The sequence below is a fragment of the Thalassophryne amazonica genome, chromosome 5, assembly GCF_902500255.1.
Source record: "Thalassophryne amazonica chromosome 5, fThaAma1.1, whole genome shotgun sequence".
In the NCBI taxonomy this organism is placed as follows: domain Eukaryota; kingdom Metazoa; phylum Chordata; class Actinopteri; order Batrachoidiformes; family Batrachoididae; genus Thalassophryne; species Thalassophryne amazonica.
In genome coordinates this window covers 10,243,683-10,269,068 of record NC_047107.1, presented here as the reverse complement: position 1 = coordinate 10,269,068, position 25,386 = coordinate 10,243,683, and the positions used below count along the sequence as shown (strand labels likewise).

Sequence of the window (25,386 nt, the reverse complement as noted above, 5' to 3'; positions counted from 1 at the left end):
AATAATTTAGAGGTGATTCAGCAGAAGGAGTGCTTTAGTTAAGGCACGTAAAGATTACACTGGGAAACAAATCGTAATCTAGATAACTAGATCACTCTAACTGCGCAGATTAAACAGCTAACAGATACAGAAAAACACCGTTGTGCTCCGGAACAGGAAGTGATACAATACCGCAGTGAGAGCCAACCACCCACCGGGATGGGCACAACTGTGGTGGTTCTGAAGTTCACAGGGTTAAGAGCTAAGGAAAGGTTGAAAATTGTGGTGATCGGCACATACGAGGACACTGTCAGGACCAGCTGCTTTCCTCACACAGTACCCTTCTGACCGCCATAGATCCCAAAGAAAGTGGTTGATATTTGTCAGAGAGTAAAGTCTGCTGGACTGTATCCCTCCTCGTGTTTTGTCAAAACATGCACAGAACAGGCTGAGCTCCTCTGCCATGGAGAGATTACAGTTTGTAGGCAGGTTGTCTCAGTGACTGTTCTGTGCCTTGCCACATAAAGTGTGGGTATTGTATTTGAAAGTAGTGTTCAATCTTGCTGTCACTGTTCCATTTTGCTGCTGTGATGCTCTGTTTAGGTCATGCTGGCTATACTGTAAACTGCAGTACAGCCTCTCATTTTTAATAAAAGGTTAACGTGTCTGGTTAGCCAGGACAGCAGGTTTGGGAATACCAAATTACCATGGTTGCTGTGACCTTCTCAATTGAATTGATTACAGGACAGAACAGATGGGGTCTAATGCTTCAAATCTGCAGGGGAGTTGTATGTTGTACTCAGTAAATACACCCCTCAGTGTACTCAGAACAGTCGTGGAGTTGTGAGATTGCTCCCTTAGGCCAGGGTCGAAGAACTTTGCAATTTGGAGGTACTCTGTTGATTAATGGTTTAGATGCTGGCAACGTTAGCACAGAATATGGTCAGACTGTTTGAACTGAGGAGGGGTTAGAGCCCTGATGTATTGTCAATATTCTTGCAAACATGGGTCCAGTATACTCTTGACCTTCTGGTGAATCTAGGAAAACTGAACTGAGGCAGTCTGGTTGAGTTCCACTCCAACAATGAAAATTTTGGAGTGGTGAGTTCTGAAGGTTACTGTTAGTCCATGGGCCAAGCAGGTTTTCGGTACACTTAAGGGGAAAAAATCAACATTTAGAATCCAGCCTCAGTGTATCGTGGCCTACACAAAAATGTATGATAGCCATCCCAGGGTGGTAGCTGTAGCCAGGTAGGGATCAATGAAGAAATTACACAGAGGTCAAACTTTAAAATGCTTCAATCATGTGGAATCTATATCACATTACTTGTGTGATCATAATGATCCAAAAGGTATAGATTGGACTATCTATGATGGAATGTTCTGGAGTTATGGGGTAAAAACAGCAAAAATGGTGACAAAGATCAGTTTCAGTTTGTACAGGGGTGCAAATCATTTAAAGTTGCTCCAATTTCAGTAAAAAATTATGCAAATTATTGTTTGGGTTAATAGGGTTCTAAAATGGAATAGTTTGCACCATCTGCCATGCTTAGTTATCATGTTACAGGGTAACATATGTCACATGTAAATAGAATCCAATGGATGTTGACCTTGTTTGGCCTTTACTTTGGAGACAAAGTATTCAACACAGTCAAAACTATTCCATTTATTGATCCTTTTATTTCAACCAATAACTTGCATCATTTTTTGCTGAAATTGGAGCAACTTTAACTTTTGACCCCTGTACAAACTGAAATTGACCTTTGTCACATTTTTGCTGTTTTTACACCATAATGGGATGGCCATCATACATTTTTGTTTAGGCCATGGTACCACTGAGGTTGGATTCTAAGTGTCATTTCGTCCCCTTAAGTGGTACCGATTAGGTCAAAATGACCGGCTCATGGACTATGTGTAGCAGAGGTGGGACAAAGTCACTGTCAAGTCATTCTCAAGTCATCAATCTGTAAGTCCCAAGTCAAGTCTCAAGTCAGCCTGCAAACAACTGATGGTCATTATGACTTGAGACTTGACTTGGGACTTGCTGATTCATGACTGGAGAGTGACTTGATGGAGACTTTGTCCCACCTCTGCTGTGTAGCATCTCTGGGGTTAAACTTAGCATTGCCTTGTTGTGGTATATAGACTGCAGGCACCCTAATGAAGACTGAAAGTGCTGAACCTCACCATGGTCTATTCCAGGTCTAAAAGCCTGCTCTACACTCTGAAGGGAAGCTTCTGGCTCATGCTGGTCTGGTTTTGGGGTGAGCAGCAGTGTGCCATGAAGGTCCCACATGGTGCACATTTTCTTTGCTGTCAATCAGCAGCAGCAGCAGATGATTTCACAGGGAAGATTTCATCAATAAAATTACCTGTGAAAAAGATTTAACTGATCACTCCATATTGACAGTAGATATTCTGCTTTACATTAGTTTGATGTTAACTTTTGTTGTCAGGGGCGACTGCAGTCTAAGTCTTAGTCCTCCTCACATCATAAATCTGACTTTGAAAAGTTGGAGTGTGAACTCGATAGGGTTGTGTGGGCCGCTGAAGAGGAGGTATGCTGGCCCACAATCAGAGGGCGCCCTGCTTGGAGTGCGGGCTTCAGGCACGAGAGGGCGCTGCCGCCTCACAGGAGCCGGGAGTGACAGCTGTCACTCATTAACTCCTGACAGCTGTCACCTATCATCAACTCATCAACCACTCCATAAAAGCGGACACATCTCCACCCGCTGCCGAGATATCGTTTGCCTTCGAGGTATTTTCTCAGCCGTACTCTGTTAAGTAGTAGGTACTACTGTTATTCTTACTGTGTTCCTGTTTCGGAGGTGGAGGTGTTTTACCCACCATTGAGGAACTATCGCTGAGTGTATTGCTGGGTGCACACACACCTACACATAACTGTTCTGCTTCCTGCCAGCAGTACAGATCCGACAGCCGGAGACGGTGGCCACCTGGGGACTCGGAAACTGGCAGCTTCAGTATTCTCCGGGTTCGGTGGCAGTGGAAAGTGTGGGATCCGGCTCTTCTCTGGACGGACGTCTTCTATCCTCGAGCCTGCCCACACATCACCTACTACATTTGACTCTGTCCAAATTCTGTATTGTCTGTATTTCGTTGTGCCACGCTTCACAACAGTAAAGTGTTGTTTTTTGTTCTCATCTACTGTCGTTCATTTACGCCCCCTGTTGTGGGTCCGTGTCATTACACTTTCACAACAGATAGATGGACTGGGGCTGTACCTGATGTTTTACAGACACTGTATTGGACCATCGTGGCGAAGAAAAAGCCAAGTCCAAAGGCGAGAGTCGCTTTATCAATTGATTTACATTCCTATCCTTACCTATGGTCATAAAGTTTGGGTAGTAAACAAAAGAATAGCATTACTGATACAAGCAGCGTAAATGACATTCCTCCATCACGTGTCTGGGCTTGCACTAGATCCACTGCCTGTTCACATCAAAAGGAACCAGTTGAGGTTGTTTGGGTGAAGATGCCCCCATTCATCTCCTGAGGGAGGTCTTCTAAGCATGTCCAACAGGGAGGATACCCCGGGGAAGTCCCAGGACATGCTAGAGAGATTATAGTTCCCAGTTGGCATGGGAATGCCTCGGGATCCCCAAGGAAAAGTTAGAGATGTTGGTCAAGGATGGGGAGGCATGAGAAGAGCTGCATGATCTACTGCCACTGAGACCAGGATGTAGATAAGGAGAATAAAATTTAATGAACTAATGAATGAATGAGGACATGTGAGCAGATCTGAGATTTTGTAGTTGTCTTTGTAAAGTAGGATTGAACAGCCTGTTGACCACTTCCCATTGACCTGGAGACCTGGGACAAGGCATCCACAGATTGCTAACATTGGAGGCAACCTGTTAAGTAGGGCCTGAAACAAGACGATACTGACCGCCGTAAGCAGACAAACCTAGAAACCAGTTTCTCAAAAGGAGAAGAACCTATGCAGGCCTCAAGGCCTCAGAGCTTCAGTGACACGTGAGCTGAATGTTACATTGAAGCTAACTGTGCATGTTTTTGTGACCACAGATAACATGAAGTGCTTTGGGTGTGGACAAGAAGGTCATAGTGTGCGTGCACATCTTCCGAGAGCAGCAGCCTCCCCTGGCTAACTGTTTTGACACTGGCTTTGGGGGGATTCCTCCGCCAGTGATGGAAGCTGCTATTCCTCCACCATCTTGAAACTGAATGATGCTGTTAATCCACATGTTTGGCCTCCACTTTATACAACATATTTTTCATCAACGCCTGTACTGTCCTTCTGAACTGTCCATCAGAATGGGTGTCGACAGATAAACCCTGTTGGCCTTGAAGCAGTTCTACTCTGTGACCTGTGTGCTTGCTCTGGGGGTTAGTAAGGTTAGACCTTATTTGTGTGAAGCAGCTTGAGGCAACTTTGTTGTGATTTGGTGCTATATAAATGAAAATGAATTGAAATACTCTTTCTTAACCTGTTCTGTGGTGTTGCTGTGACAGTAAACAAAGCCAGTGGAGTTCGTGTTCAAGGAAACCCAGAACTCTTTGCATGCTCTCTGAAGAACTGTCGTGTGATTACTAAATGAATGCATTACTGTAAATCCGACACTGATGATGTACACAGTTCATATCCAGACAGGTGCAAAGCATTCTGTTTCATGTCACACAAACAGAAAAAGCAGCATGAGACAGATATAGCCAAGGTGCAAGTGCTGCAGCAACACCACAGCACTCTGAAGTCCAACACTTCTGCAGCTGACACAACCTGGGAGTGATGGGGATGACACATCCTTCCCACACACCACCTCATCCCTCATATATGACTTCTATCTCTGGTTATGCAACCAGCAGCTCTGAGAATGCTACTGGACGCCCACTCAGGTATCCTCCCACAGGAGCAGTGCACATATCACACAGCCTTCTGGCTTTGTCTCTCTGCACACACAAAGTAATGCATAAAATACTGAAATACTGCAGAGGTCTCTGCTGCCTGATTTACATTTAACACAGTCAAAGCTTGGTTATATGTGTTGCTCACCTCTCACAGGTCACCTGCAAATTATACTGTAAGACAACAGCAGTGGAAAGCATGTTGTGGTGAAAGTCGAATAAAGAGTAGAGCTGGAAATGTAACAAGGTACAAGTACTATGCTTGTGTACTTCATGAATTTTCATCTAGCAGTAATTACACAGTAAAGCTGTTAACACCCAAAACCTGAATCAGCTGCAGGGGGGGGGGGGGGGGGGGGGGGGTAGCTGAAGGTTTAGTCATGCTAATGCTCCCCAGAACCATTTACTGAAAAAAATCTGAAGGCCCTAAATGACCGGTGAGATGGTGAGGAGTTTCCTTCGGTTCCTGTTGGCAACATAACATATTACAAATTATTATATTTCATCCATATTTCTTTAAGCAACTCAGGGATTGTGTAAGGGCTTGAACATTTCCATGTCACTGAATATGTCTTGGACTTAAATAATACATGAACCTTAAGGTGCCCATAACACTTGCAGTACACCTGGACAGCAAGATACCAATACAACATCCATAAAAATAAAATAACTGAGAACTTCTGTATATTTTAAACCATTTCTGGAATGCAGCACTGCTGGTGAGCTACAAAGCGGTGGAGGATATCAGCTTAGCTCCTTTGATGAGTCGCTTAAAAATGATCTGGATAATATTCAGGTATCAACTTAGCTCTCTAGCAGACTACAATCAATCAAAAAAGCATGTGCTGATCGCTTTGATCAAATCAGGACATCCGTAAGGGCCCCTTCATACATAACATGAAAGATGCAGAAATCAACAAGAAAATCTGTGAAACCAAACACGAAATGGGGAACCATGAACCATTGCACTTGCAAGAACCGTGCGAGCAGCTGCACCACATCATGCCACTGACGTGGAGAAACTAAAATAACAAACCAGCTGATATTAGTGAATATCACTGGGTTGATATAAATCAAAAATAAAAGGGGACGCAATACAGAACCTGCAGTTAAATAACCCTGGTAAAATAAAAAAAAAAATGCCACTCATGGATTTGAACCTGCAATTTACAAAAGCTCAGATTGCCAGACAGAAACTTTACCACTATACTACAAATACTGTTCTTATACAGGAGTGTAAAATGGCTAAAATCACAAGGAGATAAACTTTTTTTAAGAGAAAAAAGCACCATAATAACTGACAAAATTGGCATTTGTTACGGCATATTTTTGATGATACGTGACTTTGGCTGTCATATTGTCATAGTCCTTGACGCGCATCTTTTGCCTTACAGGTGTTTGGGCTGGACACACGTGACATTAGATCACCTGCTGCATGATCTGACGGTCCGTTTCACATGGAGCAGCCTGCCGACGTGCACTATGTGCGGCCGCTGCAGCCCGGCTGTGTGCGCTCAGACGTGGCTGTCCGGCCCCCATGTGATCATGTTGTACATACATATCCATGTCATGCAGTGTGCTCCCCCCTCACCCGTTGTTGCTTTGCAACACCACACTTTCACTGCCAGCTCGAAATGATCGTCTGCTCACTATTTTCGTTAACACAAGAACAGCACCACATGTTCTAAGTGGCCAGTGAGCGGTGTTGATGTTTGTGTGTCACCTGAATTTGGCCACCTGCCGCGAGAAGGATCGAATAGGCTCTCACAGGGCACTCTCTGTTTTTTCAGCCCTAGTGTGCGTGAATAGTTGTAGCGACAGGTGTACGAGGTGTTAGAGGCAGCTCCGATTTTTCACGACTGGCATGCAAGTCCTCCTTCGTGCATTAGGCGGCTTCAATCATGTTATGTGTGAAGGAGCCTTAAAAGATAACATCACTGGTTGGCAAACACAAATTTCTAGATATCAGTCAACTGGGGAGCCCAGTCTTGTTTGAGGGCAGGCACTAAAGGTTAAAATATGAGGCATTGACACAATATCCTACATCCAGGGACAGCCCTCTCAGAGTTTTTTGGGCAAATTACCAGCAAACAAAGTGAAATGCAAAGAAAAAGTGAAGAGCGGTGAAAGTGGACGTGTTGAGGTTGTTTATGACTCGAGCTCAACTCTTGTAAGCTGTGTAGGCTAACACTTACCGACACAACCACTCCCATTTGCCTTGTCTGATTCTCCCTCAGCCCCAACCAGTCCCAGCAGAAGACTGCCCCTCCCTGAGCCTGGTTCTGCTGGAGGTTTCTTCCCTGTTAAAAGGAGTTTTTCCTTCCCACTGTAGCCAAGTGCTTCACAGGGGTCGTTTTGACCGTTGGGGTTTTACATAATTATTGTATGGCCTTGCTCAATATAAGCGCCTTGGGGCAACTGTTTGTTGTGAGTTGGCGCTATATAAAAAAATTGATTGATTGATTGATTGATTGCAGCCGAAAACAAAACAGTACTCATTTATCCGCGTGAAGTGATGCCTATTTGTATTGGCGCATGGGAGGCTTTCCCCGAATGGTCAAATCCTGCAATATCACACAGAGGTTCAAACGAGACTGCGCTGCCCTGTTTGGATAATTGGGTCGTTACCTGGTCACATTGGTTAGTTAGACTAGCCAAGCCAACTAGTAATTAGCAGATAACTTCAGCAGATTTTTTTAAAAGACTTTGAGATGCTTATATCAGTTAGAAGTGAAGTTTGACAGCTCCATTGCACTTAAAATACTCTTATTCCATACTCCCCGACACTGCTAATGAAGCCTCGTGTCCAATGAGCACCGTGATGCAAATCATTTGAACAGCTTCTGGTGATGACCAGTTGGCAAATCGAGGCTTAAGCCACTTGGACAGTCCAAGCCAATGAAGGCAGTAGTCATCAGACCAAAGACAGACGGTGTCAGCACCCTGCACCCTCTGTGGTGGCGAGGTAAATATACAAACACCACAGCATCACAGGTCAGGTTAAACCATCTACTCACAGGAGAGCCAACTACCTCAAACGTCAGATCGTCAGTAATCACATTGTCATGCCCTGTCATCGTGAATATTACAGCAGAGCTCACTGACCCAATGTAGATGGTCAAAAATGTGAAAAAAGTAGATGGGACACAACACCAAGCAGACTCAAACTGGTGGTCAACTGGTACCTTTTTCCTGCTAAAATCCCAGTAGCACTCTGTTTTACTGCAACAATGATCCATGTCTCATTCACACACACATACACACGTTTATTCCTTTGGTATTCCAGCGTGTTAGATAGTAGCTTTCGTAAAGAGATTTTATTGATGAAAGTACGTTAACGTTAGTTGATATTACTGATGTTATTATACAAATAATGAATGTTTGAGTTCAATGGTACAAACATTACACGAGGGTAAACATGGAATGTTCCATCTTTCAAGGTATTAATATTGTTCCGCTGAATTTTAAAAATGCATTATTTGTTTATATAATGGCTAAAATAGATCTTTATCATTATTATTTTAATTTATAACAACAGGAAAGGACATTTTGGTGTTTGTCACTGGTGCTTTGATGTCAACAGTCCAACATGAACTTTAAATAGAAGTCCAAAATTCCTCTCAGTCAACAGGATAAATGGTTAGATAGTTCAAAAATATTTAATAATGTAGTCTGTGATGCCCCACCTAGTGGGCGGTGTCACAGCGTGCAATAGTACAAAATGTATGGAACCAATTTTGCAGGCTACATGCAATGCAACCCAAATGGGATGAATAATCCACATCACATGACATACAAAGCACCAATCAAATGAAAGGATCCAATCAGCCATTATATATTAAAGTATATTAAACTTAAGCAACTATCTGTTCATTATTTGTGCTCGGCTCTTATTGTGATAATCACTGGCTGAGATGGTTTGCGCTCAAACTTTTAATTCGTGACATTGATCATTGAAGTGTTAACATCTCCAAATATTCATACTCCCACATAAACAGTATTTGACACTGCTTTTACAAATGTTGATTGTCGGTCAAAATACTGAGGTGCTGCCACATAATTAATACATCAATCAAATTATTTTAGAAATAATATAGTAGTCACCAATGGTGCCTAATATATTATACTGAACCGCCTTACCCTGTGTCCAACAGGTAAACTGTATGTTCTGTGGGCACAGATCTGTTTGCACAGTGTGGCCGTTTTTAGGTCCCTGTAGTTCTCACCTGTTCTGTTCTCAGTGTCCAGCAGTCTCTGAATGTCTCTGATTCTCCTCTCAGCTTGGTTCTTCTCATCCTCCAGTGTTGACCTCCAGGCTTCCCACTGCCGTTCCTTCTCCAGCAGTTCATCATTCAGGGTCTCCAACTCCAGAACCTGCTCCTCCAGCATGGTGCAAGTTGTCTTCAGTGTCCAAGGTTCTGTTCATAAAAGGGGAATCGGTGATTGGTTAGTCGAATGTGTATACCAGGGACGCAAATATCAATCTCCAAGTCACTCTCAAGGAGAATATATTCAAGGCCAAAAATGTTATTTTACATATTATTTCAATTGATTACGAACCAGTTTACTCAGTCTGTTACAGTGTGACTACACTTCTAGGGATCAATCAATCAATTCAATCAATTTTTTATATAGTCCAAATCACAACAACAGTTGCCCCAAGGTGCTTTATATTGTAAGGCAAGGCCATACAATAATTATGTAAAACCCCAACGGTCAAACGACCCCCTGTGAGCAAGCACTTGGCTACAGTGGGAAGGAAAAACTCCCTTTTAACAGGAAGAAACCTCCAGCAGAACCAGGTCAGGGAGGGGCAGTCTTCGCTGGGACTGGTTGGGGCTGAGGGAGAGAACCAGGAAAAAGACATGCTGTGGAGGGGAGCAGAGATCGATCACTAATGATTAAATGCAGATGGTGCATACAGAGCAAAAAGAGAAAGAAACAGTGCATCATGGGAACCCCCCAGCAGTCTATGTCTATGCAGCATAACTAAGGGATGGTTCAGGGTCACCTGATCCAGCCCTAACTATAAGCTTTAGCAAAAAGGAAAGTTTAAGCCTAATCTTAAAAGTAGAGAGGGTGTCTGTCTCCCTGATCTGAATTGGGAGCTGGTTCCACAGGAGAGGAGCCTGAAAGCTGAAGGCTCTGCCTCCCATTCTACTGTTACAAACCCTAGGAACTACAAGTAAGCCTGCAGTCTGAGAGCGAAGCGCTCTATTGGGGTGATATGGTACTACGAGGTCCCTAAGATAAGATGGGACCTGATTATTCAAAACCTTATAAGTAAGAAGAAGAATTTTAAATTCTATTCTAGAATTAACAGGAAGCCAATAAAGAGAGGCCAATATGGGTGAGATATGCTCTCTCCTTCTAGTCCCCGTTAGTACTCTAGCTGCAGCATTTTGAATTAACTGAAGGCTTTTTTAGGGAACTTTTAGGACAACCTGATAATAATGAATTACAATAGTCCAGCCTAGAGGAAATAAATGCATGAATTAGTTTTTCAGCATCACTCTGAGACAAGACCTTTCTGATTTTAGAGATATTGCGTAAATGCAAAAAAGCAGTCCTACATATTTGTTTAATATGCGCTTTGAATGACATATCCTGATCAAAAAATGACTCCAAGATTTCTCACAGTATTACTAGAGGTCAGGGTAATGCATCCACAGTAGGATCTGGTTAGACACCATGTTTCTAAGATTTGTGGGGCCAAGTACAATAACTTCAGTTTATCTGAGTTTAAAAGCAGGAAATTAGAGGTCATCCATGTCTTTATGTCTGTAAGACAATCCTGCAGTTTAGGTAATTGGTGTGTGTCCTCTGCTTCATGGATAGATAAAGCTGGGTATCATCTGCGTAACAATGAAAATTTAAGCAATACCGTCTAATAATGACTGCCTAAGGGAAGCATGTATAAAGTGAACTAAAATTGGTCCTAGCACAGAACCTTGTGGAACTCCATAATTAACTTTAGTCTGTGAAGAAGATTCCCCATTTACATGAACAAATTGTAATCTATTAGACAAATATGATTCAAAACACACGCAGCGCAGTGCCTTAATACTATGGCATGCTCTAATCTCTGTAATAAATTTTATGGTCAACAGTATCAAAAGCAGCACTGAGGTCTAACAGAACAAGCACAGAGATGAGTCCACTGTCCGAGGCCATAAGAAGATCATTTTGTAACCTTCACTAATGCTGTTTCTGTACTATGATGAATTCTAAAACCTGACTGAAACTCTTCAATAGACCATTCCTCTGCAGATGATCAGTTAGCTGTTTTACAACTACCCTTTCAGAATTTTTGAGAGAAAAGGAAGTTGGAGATGGCCTATAATTAGCTAAGATAGCTGGGTCAAGTGATGGCTTTTTAAGTAATGGTTTAATTACTGCCACCTTAAAAGCCGGTGGTACATACCCAACTAACAAAGATAGATGATCATATTTAGATCGAAGCATTAAATAATGGTAGGGCTTCCTTGAGCAGCCTGGTAGGAATTGGGTCTAATAAACATGTTGATGGTTTGGATGAAGTAACTAATGAAACTAACTCAGACAGGAACAATCGGAGAGAAAAGAGTCTAACCAAATACAGGCATCACTGAAAGCAGCCAAAGATAACGATACGTCTTTGGGATGGTTATGAGTAATTTTTTCTCTAATAGTTAAAATTTTGTTAGGAAAGAAAGTCATGAAGTCATTACTAGTAAAGTTAATGGAATACTCAGCTCAATAGAGCTCTGACTCTTTGTCAGCCTGGCTACAGTGCTGAAAAGAAACCTGGGGTTGTTCTTATTTTCTTCAATTAGTGATGAGTAGAAAGATGTCCTAGCTTTACGGAGGGCTTTTTTATAGAGCAACAGACTCTTTTTCCAGGCTAAGTGAAGATCTTCTAAATTAGTGAGACGCCATTTCCTCTCCAACTTACGGGTTATCTGCTTTAAGCTACGAGTTTGTGAGTTATACCACAGAGTCAGGCACTTCTGATTTAAAGCTCTCTTTTTAGAGGAGCTACAGCATCCAAAGTTGTCTTCAATGAGGATGTAAAACTATTGACGAGATACTCTATCTCCTTACAGAGTTTAGGTAGCTACTCTGCACTGTGTTGGTATATGGCATTAGAGAACATAAAGCAAGGAATCATATCCTTTAAACCTAGTTACAAGCGCTTTCTGAAAGACTTCTAGTGTAATGAAACTTATGCCCACGGCTGGGTAGTCCAATCAGAGTAATGTAATGTTTTAAGAAATGATCAGACAGAAGGGAGTTTTCAGGAACTACTGTTAAGTCTTCTATTTCCATACCATAAGTCAGAACAAGATCTAAGATATGATTAAAGTGGTGGGTGACTCATTTACTTTTTGAGCAAGCCAATAGAGTCTAATAATAGATTAAATGCAGTGTGAGGCTGTCATTCTCAGCATCTGTGTGGATGTTAAATCGCCCACTATAATTATCTTATCTGAGCTAAGCACTAAGTCAGACAAAAGGTCTGAAAATTCACAGAGAAACTCACAGTAACGACCAGGTGGACGATAGATAATAACAAATAAAACTGGTTTTTGGGACTTCCAATTTGGATGGACAAGACTAAGAGTCAAGCTTTCAAATAAATTAAAGCTCTGTCTGGGTTTTGATTAATTAATAAGCTGGAATGGAAGATTGCTGCTAATCCTCCGCCCCGGCCCGTGCTACGAGCATTCTGACAGTTAGTGTGACTCGGGGGTGTTGACTCATTTAAACTAACATATTCATCCTGCTGTAACCAGGTTCTGTAAGGCAGAATAAATCAATAATTGATCAATTATTATATCATTTACCAACAGGGACTTAGAAGAGAGAGACCTAATGTTTAATAGACCATTTAACTGTTTTAGTCTGTGGTGCAGTTGAAGGTGCTATATTATTTTTTCTTTTGAATTTTTATGCTTAAATAGATTTTTGCTGGTTATTGGTAGTCTGGGAGCAGGCACCATCTCTACGGGGATGGGGTAATGAGGGGATGGCATGGGGAAGAAGCTGCAGAGAGGTGTGTAGACTACAACTCTGCTTCCTGGTCCCAACCCTGGATAGTCACGGTTTGGAGGATTTAAGAAATTGGCCAATTTCTAGAATGAGAGCTGCTCCCATCCAAAGTGGGATGGATGCCGTCTCTCCTAACAAGACCAGGTTTTCCCCAGAGCTTTGCCAATTATCTATGAAGCCCACCTCATTTTTTGGACACCACTCCAGACAGCCAGCAATTCAAGGAAGAACATGCGGCTAAACATGTCACTCCGGTCTGATTGGGAGGGGCCCAGAGAAAACTACAGAGTCCGACATTGTTTTTGCAAAGCTTACACACCGATTTAATGTTAATTTTAGTGACATCCGTATTGGCGTAACCGGGTGTCATTACTGCCCGACGTGAATTACAATCTTTACCAATTTACGCTTAGCCTTAGCCAGCAGTTTCATATATTTCCTTCCATGGTCGCCTGCTCTGGCCCCCGGAAGCACAATTGACTATGTTGCTGGTGTCGCTAACTTCACATTCGCACAACAGAGTCGCAATAACCAGAGTGATCCTCGGCGGGGTGTGTCGTCGAGTGGGGAAAAAACGGTTAGAGATGTGAACGGGTTGTTGGCGGTGTACACGGGGCTTCCGTTAGGGCTACGCTTCCTCCTCACAGTCACCCAGTCAGCTGCTTTCCCCGGCTGCTCGGGATCTGCCAGGGGGTAACTAAACGGCGGCTAAGCTAACCTTGGTCCGCACCGAGACAGGGGCCTGGCTAGCTGTAGAATTTTCCACGGTGCGGAGCCGAGTCGCCAAGTCGCCCAGCCTGGCCTCCAAAGCTACGAATAAGCTACACTTATTACAATGTACCAGTTACTGCTAAAGGAGGCCGAGGGAATAACTAAACATTTCACACACCCAGAGCAGAAAGTGCGGGAGAGACGGAGAAGCCGCCATGCTAAATCGCTAAGAGCTAGTAGCTACGCTAAGCTAGCGGATTTCCTAAAAACACGCAAAGTGAATAATGTGTAAATAATTTAGAGGTGATTCAGCAGAAGGAGTGCTTTAGTTAAGGCACGTAAAAGATTACACTGGGAAACAATCGTAATCTAGATAACTAGATCACTCTAACCTGCGCAGATTAAACAGCTAACAGATACAGAAAAACACCGTTGTGCTCCGGAACAGGAAGGATACAATACCGCAGTGAGAGCCAACCACCCACCGGGATGGGCACAACTGTGGTGGTTCTGAAGTTCACAGGGTTAAGAGCTAAGGAAAGGTTGAAAATTGTGGTGATCGGCACATACGAGGACACTGTCAGGACCAGCTGCTTTCCTCACACAGTACCCTTCTGACCGCCATAGATCCCAAGAAAGTGGTTGATATTTGTCAGAGGAGTAAAGTCTGCTGGGACTGTATCCCTCCTCGTGTTTTGTCAAAACATGCACAGAACAGGCTGAGCTCCTCTGCCATGGAGAGATTACAGTTTGTAGGCAGGTTGTCTCAGTGACTGTTTCTGTGCCTTGCCACATAAAGTGTGGGTTATTGTATTTGAAGTAGTGTTCAATTCTGCTGTCACTGTTCCATTTTGCTGCTGTGATGCTCTGCTTTAGTCATGCCTGGCTATACTGTAAACTGCAGTACAGCCTCTCATTTTTAATAAAGGTTAACGTGTCTGGTTAGCCAGACAGCAGGTTTGGGATACCCAAATTACCATGGTTGCTGTGACCTTCTCAATTGAATTGATTACAGGACAGAACAGATGGGGTCTAATGCTTCAAATCTGCAGGGGAGTTGTATGTTGTACTCAGTAAAATACACCACTCAGTGTACTCAGAACAGTCGTGGAGTTGTGAGATTGCTCCCTTAGGCCAGGGTCGAAGAACTTTGCAATTTGGAGGTACTCTGTTGATTAATGGTTTAGATGCTGGCAACGTTAGCACAGAAATATGGTCAGACTGTTTGAACTGAGGAGGGGTTAGAGCCCTGATGTATTGTCAATATTCTTGCAAACATGGGTCCAGTATACTCTTGACTTTCTGGTGAAATCTAGGAAAAACTGAACTGAGGCCAGTCTGGTTGAGTTCCACTCCCACAATGAAAAATTTTGGAGTGTGAGTTCTGAAGGTTACTGTTAGTCCATGGGCCAAGCAGGTTTTCGGTACCACTTAAGGGGAAAAAATCAACATTTAGAATCCAGCCTCAGTGTATCGTGGCCTACACAAAAATGTATGATAGCCATCCCAGGGTGGTAGCTGTAGCCAGGTAGGGATCAATGAAGAATTACACAGAGGTCAAACTTTAAAAATGCTTCAATCATGTTGAAATCTATATCACATTACTTGTGTGATCATAATGATCCAAAAAGGTATAGATTGGACTATCTATGATGGAATGTTCTGGAGTTATGGGGTAAAAACAGCAAAAATGGTGACAAAGATCAGTTTTCAGTTTGTACAGGGGTCAAATATTAAAGTTGCTCCAATTTCAGTAAAAATTATGCAAATTATTGTTTGGGTTAATAGGGTTCTAAAATGGAATAGTTTGCACCATCTGCCATGCTTAGTTATCATGTTACAGGGTAACATATGTCACATGTAAATAGAATCCAATGGATGTTGACCTTGTTTGGCCTTTACTTTGGAGACAAGTATTCAACACAGTCAAAACTATTCCATTTATGATCCTTTTATTTCAACCAATAACTTGCATCATTTTTTGCTTGAAATGGAGCAACTTTAACTTTTGACCCCTGTACAAACTGAAATTGACCTTTGTCACATTTTTGCTGTTTTTACACCAAATGGGGATGGCCATCATAACATTTTTGTTTAGGCCATGGTACACTGAGGTTGGATTCTAAGTGTCATTTCGTCCCCTTAAGTGGTACCGATTAGGTCAAAATGACCGGCTCATGGACTATGTGTAGCAGAGGTGGGACAAAGTCACTGTCAAGTCATTCTCAAGTCATCAATCTGTAAGTCCCAAGTCAAGTCTCAAGTCAGCCTGCAAACAACTGATGGTCATTATGACTTGAGACTTGACTTGGGACTTGCTGATTCATGACTGGAGAGTGACTTGAGGGAGACTTTGTCCCACCTCTGCTGTGTAGCATCTCTGGGGTTAACTTAGCATTGCCTTGTTGTGGTATATAGACTGCAGGCACCCTAATGAAGACTGAAAGTGCCTGAACCTCACCATGGTCTATTCCAGGTCTAAAAGCCTGCTCTACACTCTGAAGGGAAGCTTCTGGCTCATGCTGGTCCTGGGTTTTGGGGTGAGCAGCAGTGTGCCATGAAGGTCCCACATGGTGCACATTTTCTTTGCTGTCAATCAGCAGCAGCAGCAGATGATTTCACAGGGAAGATTTCATCAATAAAATTACCTGTGATAAAAAGATTTAACTGATCATTGTTCTCCATATGACAGTAGATATTCTGCTTTACATTAGTTTGATGTTAACTTTTTGTTGTCAGGGCGACTGCAGTCTAAGTCTTAGTCCTCCTCACTCATAACTTCTGACTTTGAAAAGTTGGAGTGTGAACTCGATAGGGTTGTGTGGGCCGCTGAAGAGGAGGTACTGCTGGCCCACCATCAGAGGGCGCCCTGCTTGGAGTGCGGGCTTCAGGCACGAGAGGGCGCTGCCGCCTCACAGGAGCCGGGAGTGACAGCTGTCACTCATTAACTCCTGACAGCTGTCACCTATCATCAACTCATCAACCACTCCATAAAAGCCGGACGACATCTCCACCCCGCTGCCGAGATATCGTTTGCCTTCGAGGTATTTTCTCAGCCGTACTCTGTTAAGTAGTAGGTACTACTGTTATTTCTTACTGTGTTCCTGTTTCGGAGGTGGAGGTGTTTTACCCACCATTGAGGAACTATCGCTGAGTGTATTGCTGGGTGCACACACACCTACACATAACTGTTTCTGCTTCCTGCCAGCAGTACCAGATCCGACAGCCGGAGACGGTGGCCACCTGGGGACTCGGAACTTGGCAGCTTCAGTATTCTCCGGGTTCGGTGGCAGTGGAAATCGTGTGGGATCCGGCTCTTCTCTGGACGGACGTCTTCTATCCTCGAGCCTGCCCACACATCACCTTACTACATTTGACTCTGTCCAAATTCTGTATTTGTCTGTATTTCGTTGTGCACGCTTCACAACAGTAAAGTGTTGTATTTTTGTCTCATCTACTGTCCGTTCATTTACGCCCCCTGTTGTGGGTCCGTGTCATTACACTTTCACAACAGATAGATGGACTGGGGCTGTACCTGATGTTTTACAGACACTGTATTGGACCATCGTGGCGAAGAAAAAGCCAAGTCCAAAGGCGAGAGTCGCTTTATCAATTGATTTACATTCCTATCCTTACCTATGGTCATAAAGTTTGGGTAGTAAACAAAAGAATAGCATTACTGATACAAGCAGCGTAAATGACATTCCTCCATCACGTGTCTGGGCTTGCACTAGATCCACTGCCTGTTCACATCAAAAGGAACCAGTTGAGGTTGTTTGGGTGAAGATGCCCCCATTCATCTCCTGAGGGAGGTCTTCTAAGCATGTCCAACAGGGAGGATACCCCGGGGAAGTCCCAGGACATGCTAGAGAGATTATAGTTCCCAGTTGGCATGGGAATGCCTCGGGATCCCCAAGGAAAGTTAGAGATGTTGGTCAAGGATGGGGAGGCATGAGAAGAGCTGCATGATCTACTGCCACTGAGACCAGGATGTAGATAAGGAGAATAAAATTTAATGAACTAATGAATGAATGAGGACATGTGAGCAGATCTGAGATTTTGTAGTTGTCTTTGTAAAGTAGGATTGAACAGCCTGTTGACCACTTCCCATTGACCTGGAGACCTGGGACAAGGCATCCACAGATTGCTAACATTGGAGGCAACCTGTTAAGTAGGGCCTGAAACAAGACGATACTGACCGCCGTAAGCAGACAAACCTAGAAACCAGTTTCTCAAAGGAGAAGAACCTATGCAGGCCTCAAGGCCTCAGAGCTTCAGTGACACGTGAGCTGAATGTTACATTGAAGCTAACTGTGCATGTTTTTTGTGACCACAGATAACATGAAGTGCTTTGGGTGTGGACAAGAAGGTCATAGTGTGCGTGCACATCTTCCGAGAGCAGCAGCCTCCCCTGGCTAACTGTTTTGACACTGGCTTTGGGGGGATTCCTCCCGCCAGTGATGGAAGCTGCTATTCCTCCACCATCTTGAAACTGAATGATGCTGTTAATCCCATGTTTGGCCTCCACTTTATACAACATATTTTTCATCAACGCCTGTACTGTCCTTCTGAACTGTCCATCAGAATGGGTGTCGCCAGATAAACCCTGTTGGCCTTGAAGCAGTTCTACTCTGTGACCTGTGTGCTTGCTCTGGGGGTTAGTAAGGTAGACCTTATTTGTGTGAAGCAGCTTGAGGCAACTTTGTTGTGATTTGGTGCTATATAAATGAAATGAATTGAAATACTCTTTCTTAACCTGTTCTGTGGTGTTGCCTGTGACAGTAAACAAAGCCAGTGGAGTTCGTGTTCAAGGAAACCCAGAAACTCTTTGCATGCTCTCTGAAGAACTGTCGTGTGATTACTAAATGAATGCATTACTGTAAATCCGACACTGATGATGTACACAGTTCATATCCAGACAGGTGCAAAGCATTCTGTTTCATGTCACACAAACAGAAAAAAGCAGCATGAGACAGATAGCCAAGGTGCAAGTGCTGCAAGCAACACCACAGCACTCTGAAGTCCAACACTTCTGCAGCTGACACAACCTGGGAGTGATGGGGATGACACATCCTTCCCACACACCACCTCATCCCTCATATATGACTTCTATCTCGGTTATGCAACCAGCAGCTCTGTGAATGCTACTGGACGCCCACTCAGGTATCCTCCCACAGGAGCAGTGCACATATCACACAGCCTTCTGGCTTTGTCTCTCTGCACACACAAAAGTAATGCATAACAATACTGAAATACTGCAGAGGTCTCTGCTGCCTGATTTACATTTAACACAGTCAAAGCTTGGTTATATGTGTTGCTCACCTCTCACAGGTCACCTGCAAATTATACTGTAAGACAACAGCAGTGGAAAGCATGTTGAGGTGAAAGTCGAATAAAGAGTAGAGCTGGAAATGTACAAGGTACAAGTACTATGCTTGTGTACTTCTGATTTTCATCTAGCAGTAATTACACAGTAAAGCTGTTAACACCCAAAACCTGAATCAGCTGCAATCGTGAATTATCCATAAAACGTTAATTGCAAATGCTGTAAATAATGCAAGAAATATCTCCCGAAATGTGAATGCAGGTCTCACAAAACTTGAACACAATTCTCACAAAACGTGAACGCAAGTCTCACAAAACGTGAACGCAAGTCTCACAAAACGTGAACGCAGGTCTCACAAAACGTGAACGCAAGTCTCACAAAACATGAACGCAAGTCTCACAAAATGTGAATGCAAGTCTCACAAAACGTGAACGCAGGTCTCACAAAACGTGAACGCAAGTCTCACAAAAATGAACGCAAGTCTCACAAAATGTAATGCAAGTCTCACAAAACGTGAACGCAGGTCTCACAAAACATGAACGCAAGTTCTCACAAAAATGTGAATGCAAGTCTCACAAAACATGAACGCAAGTCTCACAAATGTGAACGCAAGTCCTCACAAAACATGAACGCAAGTCTCACAAAATGTGAATGCAAGTCTCACAAAACATGAACGCAAGTCTCACAAAATGTGAACGCAAGTCTCACAAACATGAACGCAAGTCTCACAAAATGTGAATGCAAGTCTCACAAAACGTGACGCAGGGTCTCACAAAACATGAACGCAAGTCTCTCAAAATGTGAACGCAAGTCTCACAAAACATGAACGCAAGTCTCACAAAATGTGAATGCAAGTCTCACAAAACATGAACGCAAGTCTCACAAAATGTGAACGCAAGTCTCACAAAACATGAACGCAAGTCTCACAAAATGTGAATGCAAGTCTCACAAAACGTGAACGCAGGTCTCACAAAACATGAACGCAAGTCTCTCAAAATGTGAACGCAAGTCTCACAAAACATGAACGCAAGTCTCACAAAATGTGAAAGCAGGGCTCACAAAATGTGAACGCAGGTGTCACAAAACGTGAACGCAGGCCTCACAAAACGTGAACGCAGGTCTCACAAAATTTGAATGCAAGTCTCACAAAACATCAATCAATCAATCAATTTTTTTTTTATATATAGCGCCAAATCACAACAAACAGTTGCCCCAAGGCGCTTTATATTGTAAGGCAAGGCCATACAATAATTATGTAAAACCCCAACGGTCAAAACGACCCCCTGTGAGCAAGCACTTGGCTACAGTGGGAAAGAAAAACTCCCTTTTAACAGGAAGAAACCTCCAGCAGAACCAGGCTCAGGGAGGGGCAGTCTTCTGCTGGGACTGGTTGGGGCTGAGGGAGAGAATCAGGAAAAAGACATGCTGTGGAGGGGAGCAGAGATCGATCACTAATGATTAAATGCAGTGGTGCATACAGAGTGGTGCATACAGAGCAAAAAGAGAAAGAAACAGTGCATCATGGGAACCCCCCAGCAGTCTACGTCTATAGCAGCATAACTAAGGGATGGTTCAGGGTCACCTGATCCAGCCCTAACTATAAGCTTTAGCAAAAAGGAAAGTTTTAAGCCTAATCTTAAAAGTAGAGAGGGTGTCTGTCTCCCTGATCTGAATTGGGAGCTGGTTCCACAGGAGAGGAGCCTGAAAGCTGAAGGCCTCCCATTCTACTCTTACAAACTCTAGGAACTACAAGTAAGCCTGCAGTCTGAGAGCGAAGCGCTCTATTGGGGTGATATGGTACTACGAGGTCCCTAAGATAAGATGGGACCTGATTATTCAAACCTTATAAGTAAGAAGAAGAATTTTAAATTCTATTCTAGAATTACAGGAAGCCAATGAAGAGAGGCCAATATGGGTGAGATATGCTCTCTCCTTCTAGTCCCCGTTAGTACTCTAGCTGCAGCATTTTGAATTAACTGAAGGCTTTTTAGGGAACTTTTAGGACAACCTGATAATAATGAATTACAATAGTCCAGCCTAGAGGAAATAAATGCATGAATTAGTTTTTCAGCATCACTCTGAGACAAGACCTTTCTAATTTTAGAGATATTGCGTAAATGCAAAAAAGCAGTCTTACATATTTGTTTAATATGCGCGTTGAATGACATATCCTGATCAAAAATGACTCCAAGATTTCTCACAGTATTACTAGAGGTCAGGGTAATGCCATCCAGAGTAAGGATCTGGTTAGACACCATGTTTCTAAGATTTGTGGGGCCAAGTACAATAACTTCAGTTTTATCTGAGTTTAAAAGCAGGAAATTAGAGGTCATCCATGTCTTTATGTCTGTAAGACAATCCTGCAGTTTAGCTAATTGGTGTGTGTCCTCTGACTTCATGGATAGATAAAGCTGGGTATCATCTGCGTAACAATGAAAATTTAAGCAATACCGTCTAATAATACTGCCTAAGGGGAAGCATGTATAAAGTGAATAAAATTGGTCCTAGCACAGAACCTTGTGGAACTCCATAATTAACTTTAGTCTGTGAAGAAGATTCCCCATTTACATGAACAAATTGTAATCTATTAGACAAATATGATTCAAACCACCGCAGCGCAGTGCCTTTAATACCTATGGCATGCTCTATCTCTGTAATAAATTTATGGTCAACAGTATCAAAAGCAGCACTGAGGTCTAACAGAACAAGCACAGAGATGAGTCCACTGTCCGAGGCCATAAGAAGATCATTTGTAACCTTCACTAATGCTGTTTCTGTACTATGATGAATTCTAAACCTGACTGAAACTCTTCAAATAGACCATTCCTCTGCAGATGATCAGTTAGCTGTTTTACAACTACCCTTTCAAGAATTTTGAGAGAAAAGGAAGGTTGGAGATTGGCCTATAATTAGCTAAGATAGCTGGGTCAAGTGATGGCTTTTTAAGTAATGGTTTAATTCTGCCACCTTAAAAGCCTGTGGTACATAGCCAACTAACAAAGATAGATTGATCATATTTAAGGATCGAAGCATTAAATAATGGTAGGGCTTCCTTGAGCAGCCTGGTAGGAATGGGGTCTAATAAACATGTTGATGGTTTGGATGAAGTAACTAATGAAAATAACTCAGACAGGACAATCGGAGAGAAAGAGTCTAACCGAATGCCGGCATCACTGAAAGCAGCCAAAGATAACGATACGTCTTTGGGATGGTTATGAGTAATTTTTTCTCTAATAGTTAAAATTTTGTTAGCAAAGAAAGTCATGAAGTCATTACTAGCTAAAGTTAATGGAATACTCAGCTCAATAGAGCTCTGACTCTTTGTCAGCCTGGCTACAGTGCTGAAAAGAAACCTGGGGTTGTTCTTATTTTCTTCATTAGTGATGAGTAGTAAGATGTCCTAGCTTTACGGAGGGCTTTTTTATAGAGCAACAGACTCTTTTTCCAGGCTAAGTGAAGATCTTCTAAATTAGTGAGATGCCATTTCCTCTCCAACTTACGGGTTATCTGCTTTAAGCTACGAGTTTGTGAGTTATACCACGGAGTCAGGCACTTCGATTTAAAGCTCTCTTTTTTAGAGGAGCTACAGCATCCAAAGTTGTCTTCAATGAGGATGTAAAACTATTGACGAGATACTCTATCTCACTTACAGAGTTTAGGTAGTAATGTAAATGTTATTAAGAAATGATCAGACAGAAGGGAGTTTTCAGGGAATACTGTTAAGTCTTCTATTTCCATACCATAAGTCAGAACAAGATCTAAGATATGATTAAAGTGGTGGGTGGACTCATTTACATTTTGAGCAAAGCCAATAGAGTCTAATAATAGATTAAATGCAGTGTTGAGGCTGTCATTCTCAGCATCTGTGTGGATGTTAAAATCGCCCACTATAATTATCTTATCTGAGCTAAGCACTAAGTCAGACAAAAACGCAAGTCTCACAAAATGTGAACGCGTCTCACAAAACATGAACGCAAGTCTCACAAAACGTGAACGCAAGTCTCACAAAACGTGAATGCAAGTCTCACAAAACATGAACGCAAGTCTCACAAAACGTGAATGCAGGTCTCACAAAACGTGAACGCAGGCCTCAAAAAACGTGAACGCAGGCCTCACAAAACATGATCGCAGGTCTCACAAAACATGATCGTATGCCTCACAAAAAGTGAACGCAGGCCCAACAAAACGTGAACGCAAGTCTCAAAAAAATGAGAATGCAAGTCTCAAAAAATGTGAACGCAGGCCTCACAAAACGTGAACGCAGGTCGCACAAAATGTGAACGCAGGTCTCACAAATCACAGAGTAAAAAGCATAACATACTACGCCAGTATGCTAGCCATATGAAAGGGAAAATAAGTGCGTGTTAAGTCTGGACTTGAAAGTCTCAACAGAATCTGACTGTTTTATTGACACAGGGAGAACATTCCACAGAACAGGTGCATGATAAGAGAAAGCTCTGTGACCCACAGACTTTATATTCACCCTAGGGACACAAAGTAGTCCTGCACCCTGAGAACACAAAGCTCGAGCTGGTACGTAGGGTTTAATTAGGTCAGTTAGGTAGGGAGGTGCTTGGTCTTGTTGAATTTGTGAGAATCTACTGAATCTACTGGTACCTTGTTTCTCATGTAACAATAAGAAATATACTCAAAACCTGGATTAATCTTTTTAGTCACATAGCACTACTATTATTCTGAACACGACTGTATAATAGGTGTACTTCAAGATGTTTACCCATTGCATTAGGGAATGTGTTTGGTAAGTATATTTACATTTTTTTTTGGGGGGGGGGGGGTTACTCTTGCATTCCTGGTGTCAGCCTCTCTATTTTTTTGACCCCCAGTATCTCTTGCATTCTCCAACCCACATTTCATAAGTACACATGTAGGGGCAGGACACTGTTGGAGCAGTCAGGTCATCCCAGCTTCCCCCCAAGCCACCTTGCATTTTAACTTCATGTTAGACACATGGGGCTTGGGGTGAGGGTGGGGACTTGGGCATGTTGGATACCAGGGAACTAAGAGTTGCCCAGTTTCCTGCTCTCCTACATCAGGATACCTACATCATTTCAATTGCAGCACCATTGGCATACATTCCAAATACAAACAATAACAATACAATGCATTGCCAGGTGGAGTGGTTAGTGGGGGCTCATGGCTTTGAGGGGTGGGGTTATACTCCCACTCATGACAAGGGGGTTAAAGGCACCTGTGGACTAGCCAGAGACCCTGGGTTATGTGTCTGGGGGTATTGGTTGTGAACCTTGGGACCCCCCCTTGTACTGGGGGTACTGTCAACTCACACCTCAGTGGGTGTTCTTGGTGTGGTTTGATGATGGGACCCTCTTGCTGGTTGGCACCTCTGTGATCCCTGTGGTTGATTCCTTATAGCTCGGGACATTGATATCATTCATGTAAGTGTCACCTCTCACAGGGTCTTTGGCGCAGTGTCCTGTGTTATTGCCATGGTTTCAGGTTCCCTACGTAGGTGTGGGGCTATGTGGTACTGCAACTCCTCACTACTAGATCCTCACCTGGGGAGAAAGGGCCAAAGAGGGTGTAGGTTTTCTTTGCAGTCAGTGACTCCAGCAGGTGATTTCACTGATTAACTCTTCCCATCTGCTCTAAGTGATGAAATCACCTGCTGGAGTCAGTGGCTGCAAAGAAAACCTACACGCTCTCTGCCCTTTCTGGAATATGTTGGACAACACTGGCCTTGTGGTTAACGTTGGGCTCGAGACCAGAGGCTCATTGGCTCAAACCCCTGCCAGACCAAAAAATCACTTGGGCAAGGGTTTTAATCCCCCAGTTGCTCCCAGTGTGCAGTTGAGCAGCTTGCATGGCAGCACCCTGACATCAGTGTGTGAGCATTGTGTGTGAATGGGTGACTGTGAGCCATCATTGTAAAGGGCTTTGAGCTTCTGATTCAGATGGAAAAGTACTATATAAATGCAGTTCATTTACCATTCCTCACAATCATTCATGACTCGAGTTATCATACAGCTCATTCAGGTACCACAATCTGCACATAGACTTATAGGTTTAACCCCCCCACACACATACATCCATGTAACGATTCGCGTTCACTCAATATAAGCTTTAACTAATGTAAAACTCTGCATATTTCTATGACTGATGCCATCATCAGCTATTCCAGCACTGAAATGCAACAGCAGTCAACAGGTTTGGCACTTGAGCAATGAAAATCATGAATAGATACATTTTTTGAGTAAAACCTGAAAAAAACTTAAATCAATCAGCAATTATTATAGGACAAAAACAGGTGTCAGATCTTGACTACAAAGGTTCCTAAACAAGTCCAAAAAGATCAAAATAGGCACTATGAATTTTATGAATCCTTTTATGTGAATCTTTCCCAAAATGTTGTGCATATAATTAAGACAACTTGTTACAAATCTTACAAGGTCTACAGGAAATAAATAAAGCCTTTGATTTTT

The 25,386-nt window shown here is 42.9% G+C and overlaps 1 protein-coding gene across 3 annotated transcripts in view; it reads right to left on the bottom strand.

The window, feature by feature from the left end:
• LOC117510099 (citron Rho-interacting kinase) overlaps window positions 1-25,386 on the bottom strand; it is a 582,117-nt gene that overhangs the window by 328,727 nt on the left and 228,004 nt on the right. The gene's annotated exons all lie outside the window — the stretch shown is intronic.